General features: G+C 40.2%; 1 long non-coding RNA gene across 3 annotated transcripts in view; it reads right to left on the bottom strand.

Annotated features, from left to right (window-relative positions):
* Window positions 1-2,402: 2,402 nt before the first annotated feature.
* LOC134516569 (uncharacterized) overlaps window positions 2,403-18,058 on the bottom strand; it is a 36,001-nt gene continuing 20,345 nt past the window's right edge. For all 3 annotated transcript variants that reach the window (XR_010071361.1, XR_010071362.1, XR_010071363.1), the window contains 4 exons: window positions 16,047-16,126; window positions 10,876-11,080; window positions 5,952-6,060; window positions 2,403-4,822 (listed from right to left, as the gene is read on the bottom strand). This is a non-coding gene — a long non-coding RNA (uncharacterized LOC134516569). The remainder of the gene's footprint in view (window positions 4,823-5,951; window positions 6,061-10,875; window positions 11,081-16,046; window positions 16,127-18,058) is intronic.

The raw sequence follows: 18,058 nt of genomic DNA, 5'->3' as shown, positions 1-18,058 counted from the left end.
AGTGTTTTCAACTGGGGAGGTTTGACTGGCTCAGTCAGCCTGCTTTATTTGGCTAATGAAGAGAAGGCTACAGCCAGTTTCATCAGCAAAAAGTAGCTCCAATTCTGTGTTCGCCCGCACAAATGCCCTGCAATGTCTGCACGTACAGCTTTACGTGCAGCCTGGCACTTGGAAGTGGTGGTGCAGTTGTTGTTCCCTGCCTTCACGGCATCGGTTTTAAGCTTTCGTTCTGCCTGGAATTGAAATGGTATCTTATCTTAATGGGAACGATATTTTAGGAGTAAAGAACAGAAACTGAAGAGATCCTGGATGTCGCTTTCACTGTTTTTGGTGGGTTCTTTTTGTTGTTTTGTTTTGTTTTGTTTTCCCGACTGTGAAAGTAGGGCTCTATTCAGCACAGCAAAGGCAGTGGCAATTCCGTGGGCTTCCCTCCCACCCCGGTGTTTCTGTGAGGGAGGCTAGGCGAATGGTTTATAGCAAATTATAGTCTCGACTAAACAAAAAAGCCAGCAGGTAGTATGTGTGTAAAGAACATTGTTTTTCCTAGTCTCATTGGCAATAGCGTAACTGCCGGACGGTGGCCAATCAGTATCAAGAGTCAAAGCTTTTATCTTTATATGCTTATGGCATCGTAGACCAATTTATAATGCCAATGATTTGGCTTTTGTCTATTTAAAAGACGGCTGAAGACTAATGAGCAACCAACTCCAGTGACCTTTCGAAACTGCAGGTATCTTCAGCCAGCTGAAAAATAAGTCCATGCTTTAAAAATCCAGAGCTGTTGTCTTCACGTGGAACAGAAAAGCGTAAGAGCATAAAAAGTCCAACCCCACGTTCTTAATCTCATCCTGTGGGAGTTATTCTTGAACATACAAGAGCCCACACATTATTCCTTTGGACGCTTACATCTGGCAGTCTCTTTTGTAATACGTCTGGTGTTATCATTCTTCTGTTTTTAATAATGACCTGCTATTAATCAGAAATAGTCGGGCTAAAGTGGTTCAGCTTCTTACAGATCAACAAAGACTGTGCTTTTTAAAGCTGAACTCTGTGAGTGCTTTTTAAAACCCTTTACTTTAAAAAAACCCTGATGTTCTCGAAAAATCGAGGTTGTACATTTGTTGTGACAATCTATATGCTGCTGATGCGTTGTGGGTTTTTTGTTTGTTTTAATAAAACGTCTTCCAAATAAATAGCGGAATTCCCCACAGATACTAGGGTCTCAGAAGTAGTGCTAAACATCTGGCTCGTCTGTGTAGACTGCACCATGTGGCTGCCGAAATATCTGGTTCGGTGCCGTGCCTGTCTCCCAAATACATTCAAAACATCAGCTTTTCTTGTAGAACAGTTGGTAAAGCGTCCTTCATTGCTTTAAGCCAATTCCCATGTAGCTATTACTTCTTCAAATCGATGTGAAATTATTTGGATTAGAAAAAAGTGAAGTTGTCAACATTTGCGTACAGAACAAGATACTGCATTGTAATTACATTTGTAGGACAAGCAAAATTCCAATAGCGTGTAATAAATTTTAATTCTGATTTTTTCCCCATATTTCTACCTTTAATAGAATATTCTCTGGTCCACAAGAGCCATTTTTCTAAGCAGAAGTATTTATATTACTGAGTTCAGTCAACCGCCCTCTCACACGCCACCCTGTCGGTGTGCTTTGGTAAAGAGATCAAGGTTGCACCATATAAAAATGATTGTGCAGGTAGCATCAAGAACAGGCTGAACCAAAACCCTTGCCTCTTTGTGGTGGTTAATGATGACCCACCCAATATTACCATTAATCCAAGACGTGATGCTTTTTTTGCTATCTCAGGTTAATTGCATGAAAAAGCACATGTACTGAATTACAACTGATACTGACCCAGTTACCAGGAGCCAGTGATGTCTTATTTAATCTCTAGTTAAAGAGAAGTTCACTTGTCATTTTATAGAAAACATGAATTCTGAAATTGCATAGTTTATTGCCTTTTGCTTTACAATTTACTGCGGCAATGGGATCTTTCAAAATCTGAGAGAGACTCACTGAATTACAAATTCTCTGCCGTTGCACTGTCTTCTGATTCAATTGCACAGAATAATATGACCCATTGCTCTTATCTGTGTCAATTTTATTGCATTATTTGTATGTCAGGAGCACGGTTTGTGGTTGAAAAGGGAATTGTACTGCCACAGTATGATAGTGAAAAAGCATAATTAAGAGATGAATCATGAACATCCTTTATTATGGTCTAACAGCCATGCTAATAGTCTTGCTTTACATTTATGTGCAAAAGGTACTTGAAGAGGCAGTATCTTCTGAAATAAAACTTAATTTTGACATCAGGATGGTGTTATAACTTAGATAACCTGTAAATGATATAAAATGGTTGTCTACCATATACTTTGACTTAGAGACACAGACAGCAAGAACCTTCCCTGGGGGGAAGCATCAATAACCATTGCTTTTAGTGCTGGGGTAACCTTTTGTACCTGGTGAAACAGTGTTTTTCCATTTAAAGAGCTTTTCCCCTTTGGGGTGGGGGATATTACTGCTCGTATAAACAGCAAAAAGAGGTTCTCACCCAGATATACACATGTGACTAAAAGGAAAAAGCCATACATTAAGCTAGAACATCTGCCTCCTGGAAATACGGCCCAGGAGAAGCTAGAGAACTCGTGTAGATATGAACCCTACGCCTGCACTTTAGAAAGGCCCTCACCCATCTGTTCATCACCCAAGGAATCCCGAGAGCTTTCACTGCTGTTTCCAGTGCCTATGGAAACAGAAGAACTAAAGATGAATGACTTAATGCGTGAAATTTCCTTCCAGGGAACTAACTGCAAATTGCAGTGGTCATTAATACAAGTAATTCAGGTCTAATCAGGGACCATTTATTCTAATGTAAGAATAAACATTTACTTTACATCCTGAAATCTACATTGGGGCCAGAAAACAAGAACTCTTTTTCTTCTTTTTGGCACTTGTTTTCATTTTCTTGACTTTCTTGTTTGTTCTGAGAATATAACGGAAAGAGGGAAGCCGTCTCAGGAAAAAGGAAAAACTCCATTGACACATGGGATATGGAGAATCAAGGTGAAGTCCGGGCTGAAAAATGGGCAGAGAAAGGGCTCCAGGGTCGGAGATGGGTGCCTCCACAAGGGATGTAGGTGGTGTTGGCTGTGACTTCCCCAGGTTTTTAGCTAGGGGTTCCCCCTTGTGGGTATGGCTGTACTCCTGGCTGCTGGTGATACTGGGTGGTCAGTCTCCAATTGGCCAGTATGTTCAATGTCCTACTTCGGTGTATGTCTTTGCTTAAATCGTGCCTCATGCCAGCTGACTGTCCAAGTGGGAGAAACTGAATACATGGTTTTGAAGTTATCCATTTTCCAACATCCAAAATATTTTTGGGCAATGGTGTTGAGTGCTTTCATTTAAGCAGCAGTTACATTTTACAGATGAAAAATAAAATGGTGAAAGTACAATTTCCAGTAGGTTCCTGCTGAACTTTGAACACGGACAAAAGGCCAAATTGTGATAATTATTCATGCCGAATGTTATCTTACTTCACATCATAAAATGCTATTTGATGCAAGCAATAGCTTCATATTCTGCTGTAGCACTGATTGACATGTTCCATTTGAAAGTCATATGGAGAAAATGTACAATACACATCCTACTCTGAAACAGTTAATTACCTTGTAATTGGCAATTAATTCACTCTATTGTATTCCGTAATGTAGATATATCTTTTAAATAGCATTCACCTTTAGTTTGTATTTTGCTAATTTTGTATACTTCTACATTTTACGTAGCATTCCTATTGACTGCCCAGGGTTACCAGTGCAGATATTTAGCAAGCTTCCCTTCCAACACTGTTTTATTTTTATTTAGGAATTTCTACTTTGTAACTAGTCAGTCTGTAATTCTGATACGCTGCATCAAGGACTCACCATGCCAGATCCTGTCTTCGTGACATTTTTGGAACTAGTGGACTCCAGGAATAGTGAGGAGTTAAAAATGCTGTCCAAGAAGACGCTGTAACATGCAGCTATCGAAAGAGACTGCTCTCTTCATAAATACAAAAAGTAATAGTATTTATTAAATTTGAGGGAAACTAGAAGCTGATTATCTCTTTGTATTTAATACAAGTAATTATGTATATTATTTTGATAGAATAGCTTTGATAAGCTCCTCGGATGGTTTAAACAGAATCGTTATACGCATATCTGACTCTGTTACTGTTGATTTATTAGTACAGTATTGCCTTACACTTGGTTTATTCTTTGGACATGTTTCCAGAGGGTTTAGTTTCACAGTCTCTTGGGCATCGCATTTTGTTGACTAGCCATCATCTAAACTTGGCCAAGAGCAATCAGATGAGCTTTCCGCCCAAGCTCTACAAGCTGCATCTGTTCTCAATAATTGACAACACACTAATCCTCCCCAAAAACTCCTCCCTGGGGCATGTTATATCCTCATCTGCCCTGCGATTTCATCATTAGCTGGCTCTGTAGATCAGTCACCTGCCTTGGACATTATTTGAGCCAAACTCCCAACGCTATGGAGGAGAGAAAGAGAGGGCATCATGGACAACAGGAAACCAAGACTACGAAAATCAGGGAACATTTAGCAGTACTAAGAGGATGCATCTCAGACAGCACAGGCCCGTAGTAGTTGCCCTGTTTTCCCCATGGAAGTCAAGGATTTGGATTTCAACTGGTCATATTTTCTGTACAGTCTTTGTACCATCATAGAGATTGTGTCCCTAAAAGAGGGCATCAGATGAAATTGCAGAGATTCAGTCACGTTTTCTGTTTTCTACTACCATGAGACCTAACACAGGGAAAAGAAAAGGAAATGGGTCACAGGTAACCGTAGCTTTGCTATTGTCATCTGAGCTGAAAAGCAAATTGTGGTAATTAAGAATCCAACGGGGAAAGAGAACGTAAACTCCTAGCAACAGAAAGGGAGATGGTGGGTTGTGCTTATGTACTCAGCCTAACAGAAGGTTACTTCATTTTAATATTGCATGATATAATAACAATAAAAGTTAAACTTGTGAAAAGACAGTAAAGTGTTTTTCTGTCTTCCCATAAAGTCAGACTACGAGTGTTCTGAAGATCAGATAAGATAACATTGTTTCACTAAGGTAACTTCACCCTTCTGCGTTTTCTCATCATTTTCTGTTAGTCTGGCTTTTATCTATCTATCTGAGGTGTTTGCATTCTTTCTACCTATATTAAGGGATTTTTCTGCGAGAGTGTGATGGCTGAAAAGCAACCTGATGCAGTGGCTACATAAATTTGGAAATCGCTTCTTGAAATCTGTGGTACAGCCCGTGTACTATTGTGTGTCCAAAGGGATTTAGTGTATCATAACGCTCCTAGAAAAACAAAAGGACAAAGAAGATGGGATTGCTAAGGGAGACATTAGATTTCATTTCACACTGGTAATAGTTTAGAGATGTGTGCTGAGCAAAATGGGATTCAATTCTGCAGCACTCCTCTTTTTTATTGCTGCTAAGTGATTTCAGTATCCAGTCTAAAGTGATATTAAGAGTGTTCGATAGAATGGGGATGAAATCAGGGAACGCTGGGAGCTCAGAGGAGGCCACAAATCTCAGGTTGACTGGAGAAAGCCTTTCAGAGCCATCCCACCTGACCTTAACCTGCCTTATTTAACCTGGAGGCTGCTGGTAAGTACCTTGCAATGTAAGATACCGCTTCGTGTTAAAGGGAACTACGCGGCTAGATTGCATTTTGGACATCAATTGGTGTTACCGTAGTTATGGCTTTGGCCATGAACTTACTGCTTTCAGAAACATTTATGGCTAAAAATTCATTGCCCATCTGTTGCTGCCTGGTAGACATATCGTAACTGGGAAATGCTTTAAACCCTGTAACCTTTCAATTTATGACTGCTGAAAGCAGATGAAGTTTGCTGTACAAACAAGGAGGCTTACCTGTAGTTCACAAGACAATGGTCACAGATACTGTATTTGGGTACCACTTCTCAAAACAAAGAAGCTCCTTTCTGCCATGATGTATATTCGACTTCTGATAAACACGCAGCTGAAAAAGGTGAGTGTTGTTACTTGTTTTACGTATTTAACAATATCAATTATCAGAGTAATTTCTCAGTTTCTTGAACGTTAACTCAACTGTTAATAATTTGCATTGTTTAATAGTGTACAGTGTAGGATCCTAAATCAAATTATAACGCTAGGAGCCTGAGGGGCACCAGTGGAACTACTGAGAATCTTTCTTTTGGCTTCTGCAGGTTTTGTACCGGAACTGAGGAAGAGTGAAGTGAGGGCAGTGCAGAAAAGTGCATCACACAAAGGCAGTTGCTTGGCAGGTGCATATATTAGTGAGCGTATCAAAATTCTGGTTTTGTCTTCAGTGTAACAGTGTCACACAGAAAAACAGTAACCAGTTTTTTTTCTGCAAGAAAGTCTCAGGACCTACACTGTTCTGTCCTCGCTATGCTTTTGGAATCATTCAGATTTCTAGACATGACCTCATTTTCTCTAAAAAAATACTGAGGTTTTGATCAAATGCCATGAAATTTAAAAAACGAAACAAAACCAACCAACATTTGAGAGAATTTTAAAGTCATGTCTCTGTTAACCAACCTTAGCTTTCTTTTTCTGGAAGCAAAGGGCAACTAACTTATGTTAGCATAAAATATTTTGTACTGTTTCTATGAGATTCTCTGAGAGCAACCTTCTGCTTTTGGTATTCTCCTGTATCTAGCTGCATAATTTTTTGGCTGAAAAATAGTTAGAGTAAATAATACAACAAACCAACCGTGGTTTGGTAAAGCCTTAATATGGCTGTATTTAGTACATGTTCTGTATTTCCATTTGAACGCGTAAATTGTGTTGTCACTTGACTCAACATGCAAGGGCGCGTAAGAAAGAAAAGTGAGCTCTCAACACTTCCTCTATTAAAAACGCCTTCAGCAGCACAGTGTAATTTTGGCTAGACGGCCATTTAGCTTTCTGTCGCTGGTTGACGAGTTTGCTGTTAAAAACCTTGACAGAAGAGGGGGGTGGGTGCTCCTGTCTGTTGGTGGCACTTCCAAAAGATGCGTCACCAGCTGGCAGGGCAGAGCGCCTGGCCGTCCTGCTTAGCCCGTCTTCCCAACCAAACCTACCTCCGGGCTACAGAGGAGCTTAAGACATTAATATTGGTTTCCCCACTAGGCGTTTATGTAAACTGACAGCTCTGGCGGCAGACATGACTTCTGCACAGTCATCAATGATTGCTTCTAAAATTTCATTAAAGTGTAAAACACACCGACAGCAGTGTACTCAGATTTGAAGTGGCACGGTTTCATTTTTTTCACATGTGAGCAGATAATCTACTTTGTGCTGAGATACTTTGCATATAGCCTGCGCAATAATTTATTGCCTTCTATAGCATCCAGGGACCTTGTTTTTTAAGAAGCAGAATGCATTTGTAAAATATGTGTTGCTAGTATTATTATTTTTAATTTGCTCTTGGCAACTGAATTTTCTTCTCTGCTGCAGAGAATAATGAAACGAGATGGATTTGCTGGATTCTAGTTTACTTTTAAAAAAACAAAATCACAATGGCAATTTACATATGTTTTACCCTTACATCAAGATTTTGAATATTTACCATAACTGGATTAGAATCTAGTTATGTGCAGAACTGACTGGAAAATAAACTGGCATCCTGATTTGCATTCATTCTGCACCAGTGGTTCCCCTGTCAAATTTGTTCAGTGTGGAAGATTTTGGCCAAGAGCTGGGTTTGTGTATTACCTGCTACTGCAGGCAACAGCCTGAAGTACGTGTTGACCCAAATCCCTGACATATACAAGGAATGACATATTGAGAATGGGAATATTTGAATTAAAACACACTTAGTGTTTAGTCAGGAAGAGGGTTAGGGGCGAGGATTTGCACCTAGATAGCCAGGAGCCCTCATTTATAGAGTGTGAAAATAGCTGGTGAATGGAATATGACCTTGGTGTGTCATTTCCAGGTATCTTCCTTATGCTATTCCTGCCCTACGAGGCAGAGATGTCGCGCCTAGGGGATGTGAACGGCTTGTGCTTTGTGACTGTGCTGCCGCTTGATCGGGCATCAAAAGAGCTTGCTGTCAGCAGCGTGCAGGTATGCTAAAATCTTCCCTTCCAGTTGAAGGTGTGTGATTTAGGGGGACAATAATTTTAATTTATCTTTCTTTGTACTTTTTCCTCCTTGCGGATTTTGTTTATAGGTGTAGCTAAATATGGGCAACAGTACTGAGTGAGAGTTAAGAAGCAAACGATGGTGTGTGCTTGTAAATTATGCCTTATTGCTCAGTGTTCTATGCTAAGAAAAGAATGTCCTTCCGTACTTATTGTTTCTCCTTATTTCCCCAGATTCATGCAAAACCTCTTTTCTCAGGTCTCATGCCAGACCACAAGCCTTGGCTTGCCTTTTATTCTTTGTTGTCTGAGACACATGTGACTCTTGCGCAGAACCCAGTCCTGTTCATTACGGGACATGAGTTTTTCTCATGTGCCTTAGAACATACTATTCTTAGAGCATCTGTTCAGGAGTTAAGTGTTTGTTACACCAGCCCTGGCATCAAGCAAATTTTGTGTAGAGAAGTTTAAATCACCCTTTACTCCGCCGTTCACTGTTGACATCCCTGAGCTGTCACATACAAACCCCGTGTCCTTATGTGCAGGCCAACGCTATAATCTCGCCAACAGATTTACGTTGGTATTATTGCAGATTTATATTTATAATCTGTAATTCCTCCTCTCTCCATCTAATCGAGGGCCTCACAGGTAGATTTAGTACCAACGTTTCAGCTTGAGCTAGGTAGATTTGTTAAGAGGCAGAACTAATAAAATCGGTAATAAAGCTGCGCTAACACAAATACAAAGTTCTCGAGACCTTTACTAGAGCAGCTACCTCAGTCTGCAGCATTGCTCTTCATGGATGCACATTAACACTCCTAAAACTTGGCCTGTCTGGACTGAAACAGAGAAATTTGGGAAAGCTGTCACTGATGTATTCTGGTGTCCCAAATCGTGATTATCTCTTGGTGCTGTCAGTTCATTGGCAGTGAGTTGTGTCACCTCCAAAATCGTGTGTTGATGAGGCTTCTCAGCAAAATCCATGAGATGTCAAGTGGTGCAAGATGGACCGTGTCCTCCTCTGCAGGGAAAAGAAGCCCTGAATTGTCTCTGGCCACCTGCACATGTATTTGAACAGTAGACAGACACATCTACTGTCCTCATTCTCTAGCTTTCCTTCGCAAGAATGGGAGAATAAGGTAAACAGAAAAGTGACCTAATCTGGGCTGAAGCAGCAGATATGGGAGGTTTTGCTTCCACACAGATTTATGCGAAAGATAACACAGCCCTCAAAACAGCAGCAGCAGAGAAAAAAGAGCTAGACATTTAGACGAGATTTGAGTGTCCCTGGTGGCTTCAGAGGAAAGTGAAGCACTGCACTCGTGTTTCAAACTATAAATAAACTTGCCGACTGCATCACTGCGCCGACTGCTTGCCGTAAAGGCTGCAACAGGCAGCCGTGCATCACCCTGTCTGCTGGCTGGAGCAATGCTGGGGCCGACGCACCCTTCTGCCCCTGTGCCTGCCCAAAGGTGTTTCCCACAGGCTCTGTACGGCGTTTTGGAGGGCTGGAGCCCCTGCACATTTAGCAGTGCCTGGAGGATGGTAGCCTAACTAGCATGGTGAGGTGCGCACAGCTCTGTGCTGTGATTCCCAGGGAAGTCTGGAACCGACTTACTAAAAATTATCTTTACTTTTGCATTTTTCTCTCGTTGGAGTTGTTTTGCAAGTGACATGAGAGATCGAGGTAAGAAAAAATGCACAAGAAGTTCACGTTATCTACATCACACATTTACATTGGAAATGTATGATAGAATTGAGCTATCATTCTTTAAGGAAAAGCGTTAAAAGCAGAAAAGTTCAGAAATAGTCACAAGGAAGTAAACAGGGAAGCAAAAAGGCTTTAGAAAAGAAGGTGGGGGTGAAAAGAGGCTGTTTGGGATGACGGCATCTTTCTCTCTGTCTCATTCTGAAAGTCCAGCATCCTTTCTCCCTTTCACCAGTGAAAAGCTTCCAAGACCTCACACCAAGGTAACAGCTCTGTCATGCGTCTGTGGGTGGTATCGTGGCCAGGCTTGTTTGCAGCAGTAGATTGGTTTGTGCTATTGTCACATTCCTCAAGGAAAATTACAGCTTTGGTATAGATTTGGTATAAATTCATGTATCACCCACTCCATTGGACGTATTTCATCAGAATAAAAATGAAATTAGGAAATAGGAGAATGAAATTGCTTCATTTTAGTATCTGAACTGCTTATCTGTGGTTAACATGGCAGTGACCATTCTGTTTTAACTATACTTACATTGGACAGCTTGGAATAATCTACCTCTAAGGAAAGTTGCTTCCTGACCGCGGGGAGTTAGCAGTTGTCTTTTGAGCGAATGAAAAAAGTAACCTGTAGCTAGCTGGGGACTGCAGAGAACCCAGCTACTGCTAAGGAGTAAACTGTGATTTAAATGTCCGCCGGACAGTAACCAGAGATGGCACTGGGTACAGTCTGCAGACGCTCAGCTGTTACTCGTGCAATGGCCATTTCTGGATTCCATGTGACAGGGAACAGAGGCAGGGGAGAAAGTGAGAAGACAGGCAGGTAAAAGCATATGAAAACAAAGGAGTTGGCTCACAGGATGGAAGTGCCAAGTGAGAAGGAGGAAGAGCTGAAGAAAGAAATTATTTTCTGGACATAGGGGAAAGAGAAAGAAAACAAACCAAAAAGGGAGAATCAATATACATCCTCCATGTAAATGACTTGTATTTTAATTCATACTTTGGATTCCCTCACCACATTCAGGTCTCCTGTGAAGCCCTCCTCCTTAAAAAGCATTTTTCTCCAATTCTGCCTCCTTTTGTTCCCACATGAAAACTGGTAGAGAAGTCTCGGCAGACAGGTGAGCGATACAATGACCAGCTGAGAGGTTTTTCTTCCTTGTAAGGTAGGGTGGTTTTTTTCGGTTGGATTTCATGGAGGTTTTTTTTTCTCCAATGACCTGTTTCAAAAGAGTACAGTATTGGTTACTGCTCACAGAGTACATGGATCAAAAGTGATGTGTAGGTTCCTTTCACAACAGTTCCCTAATGTGTTTGGGTAATCCTTCCAGAGCACAATTTTATTCCTCACAAATAATAAGGGGGGGTTTTAAAGAGGGAGTGATTTCTTGATAAGGAAATTACCGTTTTAGAAAGCGGCTGTAATCACGGGAGCTTTATAGCGGCAGTTTGCCCTGCTGTTAGCAGAGGAAAATAATGACAGCAGCGCTGGTGGGATGAAGAAAGAAAGTTCTTCACTGAGCCCTCTTCTTGCATCTTTTTAAGTATGTGTTACAGTTGCTCTGAGAGACAGGACACGCCAGTAGTAGGAACTCAGGGCTGATTCTAAATATAATAATTTATCTCCGTCCCTAACAGAGCCTTCACAGGCATTAGGGACAGACAGGCCTCATTAAACTCTAGATGATGCCCAGTTTTTCTGCTGTTCAAATACATCTACCTTGAGTTCAGTAGAATGGGTTGAAAACGTTTTAAATTAGTCATTCACAAAGTTCTTTCATCAAGAGGCAAAAGAGATCTGAACTTTATTTTAAAAGTCAGCTTATTGTGTTTCAGTTCTTAAGAAGCTGCAAGTGAAGTATTTTTTGAATACAGACAGTGAGCGGTTGCACATTTTTTTGTAACATGTTTAATAAACATTTGTACAGGAGCTCTTAGCTCCACACAGACAGCAAAAATGGTATCTGTATGCGGTCTTATAATGAATTATGTAGGTAGTACATAGACAACATATGATATCATTAGCAATATAATGAACCCCTTATATTCATAGAAGTCCAGAAGACTCAGGAGCTGAACAAATCAGTAAAAGCTAAAGAAAGTCTGATAAATGGTATGGTAATGATGTTTTGGTATTATCTGATGGCCAAGTGACCGCTTTAAGAGAACCTGAAGACCTCCTGAGCTCCTAATTGACAATGACAGATTGGTACTAATAAGAGAAGCGCGACACCAATGGAAAATGAATGGATGGGGACACACAAAATCTGTGACACGCAAAGGGGCACCAGGAAGGGCTACCTTAAGTAGAAGGACACTTCAGCAAAGTGAAAAAATGCCTCTCGTTGTTCTCATTTCTGCTCTTTTGGGTTTTTTTTGTTTGTTTTTTTTTATATATACGGTAATTTTTTATCCTTTCTATGTTATATTTAGTCTCACAGTATCAGTGTTCCAGGTGGTTTAAACAGAGAACATTCCTGTGACTTGTCTTAGAGAGAAAATTTTATGAATTTTCTAACCCTTTCCAAAGTTTTCCTAAAATTTACCATTCAATACCTGACATACGCAGACAACCTGTACACAGATTAGTCTGGTATCAGAGTTTTTCGTTGCTTTTGCTTTTATGTAATAAGCCATGCATGAGAAAAATTCTACTTAGTCATGCTGATCCTCTTCATGTTCCCAGTATAGCAGAATATTGCAAAGAAATAAAACCTAAAAATCATGAATTTCAGTAGCATGTCATTTTACTTTAGGCCACGTACTAGAATCTGATCTCCCTGAGTCTGGGCCATTGCCAAAAGGTAACTGATGTATGAAGGTACCAAACAAACGCTGTTGCAAAGATGTTCTAATGGTCTAGAAGTCTGCTCAGATTTTCTGTAGATGCAACAGAATTGCACAATGTTTTAATTATGTTTCAGCTGCGTGTATAAAGTCAGTCCTTCAAATCTAAAATGACTGATTCATCACATAGTGGCACGTTTTAATTCTCCAAGTAGGCTAATAACTTCATGCATTCATTGTTTAAGTAATTCCTTAAATCCTGAATGCTTACATGAGCAACTTCACTGGCTTATATTTTATTTTATTGAAATACATTACAGGAAATACCTAGGAGCCTACTTCATTAAGTTTCATTGTAAAAAGCTGTATGCCTCAGAATGAAAGAATACTAATCTGTAATACTTGTTTTTAAAGGGAGACCTCAATTCTTTTTCTGAAAAATTGCAGTCAGTATCTCTCAGCTTCATTAAGAACACCAATAGCTGCTCCCATCCTGCTGCTGCTGAAGTCAGTGAAAAAAGATTTCCCTTCCTCAAGGATCAGTGTAATACCCGGATTAAAATAAAGTTAATTAAGAAAATGTTGATTTTCCACCTTGAGTTAAGATAACGTGGAAGGTTGGATGTTTGCTATGAAATTACACGCACAGGAATATTTTCAAACCACAGTGTCCTCCAGATCTACAGTTGTGAGAACTTGCTGCAGCTCCCAGGGGTTACGCAACTTTGAGGATCTTTTTAGGATAATCAAACACCCACAATGCCACTTATTGTCTGGATAAAACAAAAATCCCCTGAATTCCCAAGAATTAGATTTGGCTTTTTAATTTTAGTATACAAAGACGGAACTGCATGAAGATAGAGCTGAGATGGAAATCGGACTCCGTGGAGTCGCATAGCCGCTTGTGAAACGCGGTGTCCTTTAAAGAGGTCCTATGGATTCGTAATGCATATAATTGCTTTCAGTGTTGGCGGTTAGGTTTGATTCTTTCGCTATAGTTGGTTTAGTAAAATTGTAAAAATCAGTGATGATGCTGGGTGATCTACCTTGGTGAAAATGTACTGATTTTCTGAAAAGTCCATTTTAGGAAATGTTCTTACACTGTTTTTTTTATATCTTTGCTTATAGTTTCATTGCTATACCTATAAGCTACTGCTCATCCTGCTGACGTAGCTTCAAGTGCCATATAAAGCTGTGAAAAGGTTCTAAAGAGATCTTTCAGAGAGCCCTGAAAGAAAACTGAAGTAAAGAAGGATTTAAGGTTTTTTTTAAAGCTAAATTATTTAGGATTTATGTCAGCTTGTTGCCTACACACCACTGACACTTCATCTCTTGACTTCATATTTGAGGGCTTACGCCATTAAATTATTGAGCTCAGTAGGTCAAATGGTGCATATTCAGGAGATTTCAGACATTTTCACAGCTAAAAAAAAAACCCATGAAAGAACAGCTTAACGTCTGTTTTAAAACTGCTAAACCTGTAGAAATTCCTAAAGCATAAAATGAAAAACATCACCTCTTGCTATGCTTGGCCTGCATCTCAGGGAAACTTTGTGATCGGTATAAAGTTAGCTTTTAACAGTGCCCCTCCCAAAACACTGCAGTTCAAAAAAGGCAGAGAGCTGCACAGCAAACGCTACTTGCGCGGGGGTTACTGTGCTCCCCGAGAAGATCATGCTGTCCTGCTGAAGAAAATAAATATAGGAATTTCTAAAATGCACACTGCATTGCACGGGCACACCCGCACTGCTCCTGTTTTCCAATGAGGAAAGGAAGGAAGATGGTATCTTCAAAGGTCTCTCCTCCATCTCTTTATTCTGAGCCTGATGATTTCAGTTAAAACGGGTTGGAAAAGTGGACTTTCCTGCCCGCAGGTGAGATGGGGTGAAAGTGGTTAGAAAACTGCTAGAAAAGATAAAGGGTATAATGAGAGAAGATTTGGGGGTTTCTATCCAAAAAAGCTGCATGCCCAGCTACACTTTTATTTCTTATCATGGCTGAAACATTGACTTTTTTGTTTGTCTGGCACAGAAAGTTGTACATGTCTCTCTTTGAACAGGGAATAGAGGCATGAGCAGAAGCCTCCGGTATCCTGTGAGGGCAGCCTGTGAAGGAGAGGTGACCAGGGGGAGACCTCAAAAGCCAGAGCAGGAAGAGCAAAGGGCAGAACCGGCAGCACAGGTAACGCTCTTGGAGAATTTCAGCCTCGGTTTCTTGCTAGATCCAGATTTATGCCGAGCCTGAAGTCTTTTTGGCTCTGAAAGTCTGAAAACTGGCAAGCACACTGCGTACGGCATGCTTTCACATGGAGGAGGGAAAGAGCAAGTTAAGAGAGAAATTAAAATAGATTTTTGATTGCTGTTTCTTTGAACCAGAGAATACCCAACAGGCCAAATTTAATGTTTTGGGGAAAAGGAAACATACCAGGAATTCCTATTACTACCTTTCTCTGCTTTCTGAAAATTCCAGTATGGATTGAGAAAATAATCAGGGAGCTAAAATACTTGCCGGGTCTAGAGAGACAGCTCTAGTTAGACAGACATCTCACATAAACTGAATTATGGCAAGATAGAAAAAAACAAAAATTCAGCAATGTGGTTACATATGTGGGTAAGAAAACTGTACTGGAAAGCTCTGACAAAGGAAGTGAGCACATGAGGGAGGAAAAATAATATTGATTGTACCATAAAAGTGTATATTATAAAACCAGTGCCCAAGTAAGTCAAAGAATGAGAAGGCAAAGGAGAAAGAGAAAAGCTGTGGAAGACACGGTGAACCACGGGGCCAGAGCTGTTGGTGGTACAGATGGAAGGCGCTATCTCCGGGTTGTCCCTACGAATGAGACACTTCCAGCAGGATCAGGACAGGCTTGCTCCTTCCCGGAGGACGTGGGAAATGTGAGCTTAGGGCTGGTGCAGCACTGTGCCGTCACAGGCAGGTTCACGAGGTGGGATGTGATGGTACCAGCTGGTGGTCTGCACAGAGGGACTCATGGTCCCATGAAAGGTTGCTATGTTCTTTTAATTATTTTTCAGTAGTCTTGAAATAGGTCTTCACATTCCAGGTGCCAAGAGTTCTGCTGTATTTTTCCTGTCATTCTAGGAATGATGCTGAAAATACTCTGATATTTGGGTAGTTAGGTCTGAGTGAAAGGTTCTGAGTACAACCTCTGTAGCTCTACAGCAGTGATTTAACATCTCCTAGGCTTATGTTTCTATTGAATAGAGCTTATAATGTATTTTCTATGGATAGGCTTTTCTATGGATAGGCTGTCTTGTCTGACAGAGAGGAATATCGCTCACAACACGTCAGCTTTCAGCAAGGAAAAAATCAGTTTATGCTTAATTTCAGGTATTGGTCTGGCTTCTTGAGTTTCTATAGGATTCACTGGCTGCTTACCTTAAAGCACATCGGTTACTTTTCTGTATTTTATCTGTATTGTATAATGCAGTGTAGGAGTAACGCACCTCTCTGAAGATCTGGCAAAAGGAGAAATAATGGAAGGATGTCAGAATAAGCACTTTACCCGTCCTATATTGTTAGTCTAAATTATTTTGTGACCTCTTCTGAAGAAAATACATCAGAATGTTAGAAATTATACGTGAACAGAAAAGAAAATCTATTCTCAAAAACCACATTTCTTAAAATAAATCCTCTAATAAGCCTCTAGTCCTGGATGGCTGTTTTCTTATGATTGTAATTCTTATGCTTTAAGGACTCAAGGTTCATTGTTGTTTTAAGTTAAACGGCTGATTATTGCAATTAATGCTGTCTGTGAAACAGCAGAGTAAAAGTTTTGTGGTTTATTGCTTTCTATTTATTAATAAAATGCATTCAAACTATTTGAAGTTCAACACAACAGCGTATTACATTGATTTGAAGTACCGTATCTCAGAAATAATGTATATGTCCAAAGACATGCTGCTGTTTAAAACAGCACACAAGGAAAGAGTCTTACAGCATCTGAAGGAAATATTTAGCAACACAGTGTTTTCAGGTAAGAAACAGTTCCTGGATGGTGGTACAAAAGTGCATGTGTGTCTTTTTCCTGACAAAATCCAGCAGAGAAGAAGCTTTCCAGCACCCATTTTGGGATTACCAGTTTGCCAGGCTGCGCCTGTTGAAAGCACAGTGGTTTTTCCTTCTACCCCTATCTTGGATCCTTGGGTTTTTCCCATTAACTTAAGGCAGTGTATTTTGCTAGTTACCAGTTTATAGCGATGTAAAGATAAGTAATGGCTTATGAATGCTGGAGAGTCATTAGTTCAAGAACTGTATTCACGTCAGGGACCTGACATAAATAGCCTGAATTTACCAGTCATTCCTTTTCACTATGGACAATTTAATAAAACATATGTTAAAGGTAAATAAATACACTTGAATTCACGCACCTGATGTGCTTCTAACAACTAGGTTTTCCTTCAAATTTAAAAATAAGCTTTCCCCCTTCATTAGTCCAGTCCATCATAATACAGTATTGTTAATGGATACAGACTTCTTCCTGAAAATATTTAACCTCGGAGCTTTTAGGGAATTTAAGCTTTGTTATTTTGCTATTATGATAAAACGAATTCAGTTTTTCTTTCAAAAAAAAGGAAAACAATATTAAACGTGTCTTTCTGAGCTGCAAGTGGAGAGGTTTCCATTTTAGCAGTCGTAGATGCAGGCATTTGGTCTGTGTGTTCCGCAAAACATGTCAGCAGCTGGCTGCCTTTTCATCAATAAAAAGGCTGCAAAGAACTGTCTGTAATACAATCATATATATATATATATACACATATATACTCACACATATGACTGTAAAGTTATTACTCTTCTTTGGAAAGGACGGGCATAGGGGCCTGGGTTGATATTTGTTCATAGCGTTACCATATGCAAATTTCCACTTAGTTGGCAAACGCTGTTATTGTTATCGTGGAAATTACTGTGATTATTTTATTTGCTTGGTAAGTCGTTTGCTAGGGAGTGCTTGCTTGGACTTTCAAGAAGCCCCACTGGTTTTGCTTTGCATTTGTACTTAGTCCTACGACTAAGTCCTACCACACGAGCTTTTGAAAATATAAGCTCCTAAACTTTCACGTTGGTAAATCCTGATTTATCATGACACAAGGGCAGGATTTTGATTCTCTCTCTGCTGTTGATAACACGACAAGATTATTGCAAGGGAGGACTCAGGCACAGGAGCTTGTTCAGCCTGGCAGGGAACTGGACAGCCAGTACAAGGAACAGCCAGCAAAGGACTTCCTAAAAAGCCCGATTAAAAATAAAAAAAAAAAAAAAAAAAAGAAAAATAGGCGTTTTGCAGCATCATGGACAATACCGTGGGCACTGAGAGCTGTACATGCACACTTTAGATAACTTCAGGGCAGCTGCTAAAATCTTTGTAGGTCCCCTGTAAGGGCAAGGGCGGT

The sequence above is a fragment of the Chroicocephalus ridibundus genome, chromosome 5 (genome assembly GCF_963924245.1).
Source record: "Chroicocephalus ridibundus chromosome 5, bChrRid1.1, whole genome shotgun sequence".
Lineage (NCBI taxonomy): Eukaryota > Metazoa > Chordata > Aves > Charadriiformes > Laridae > Chroicocephalus > Chroicocephalus ridibundus.
Note: the sequence above shows the minus strand (reverse complement) of the source record. Positions and strands in the feature narration are given on the sequence as shown.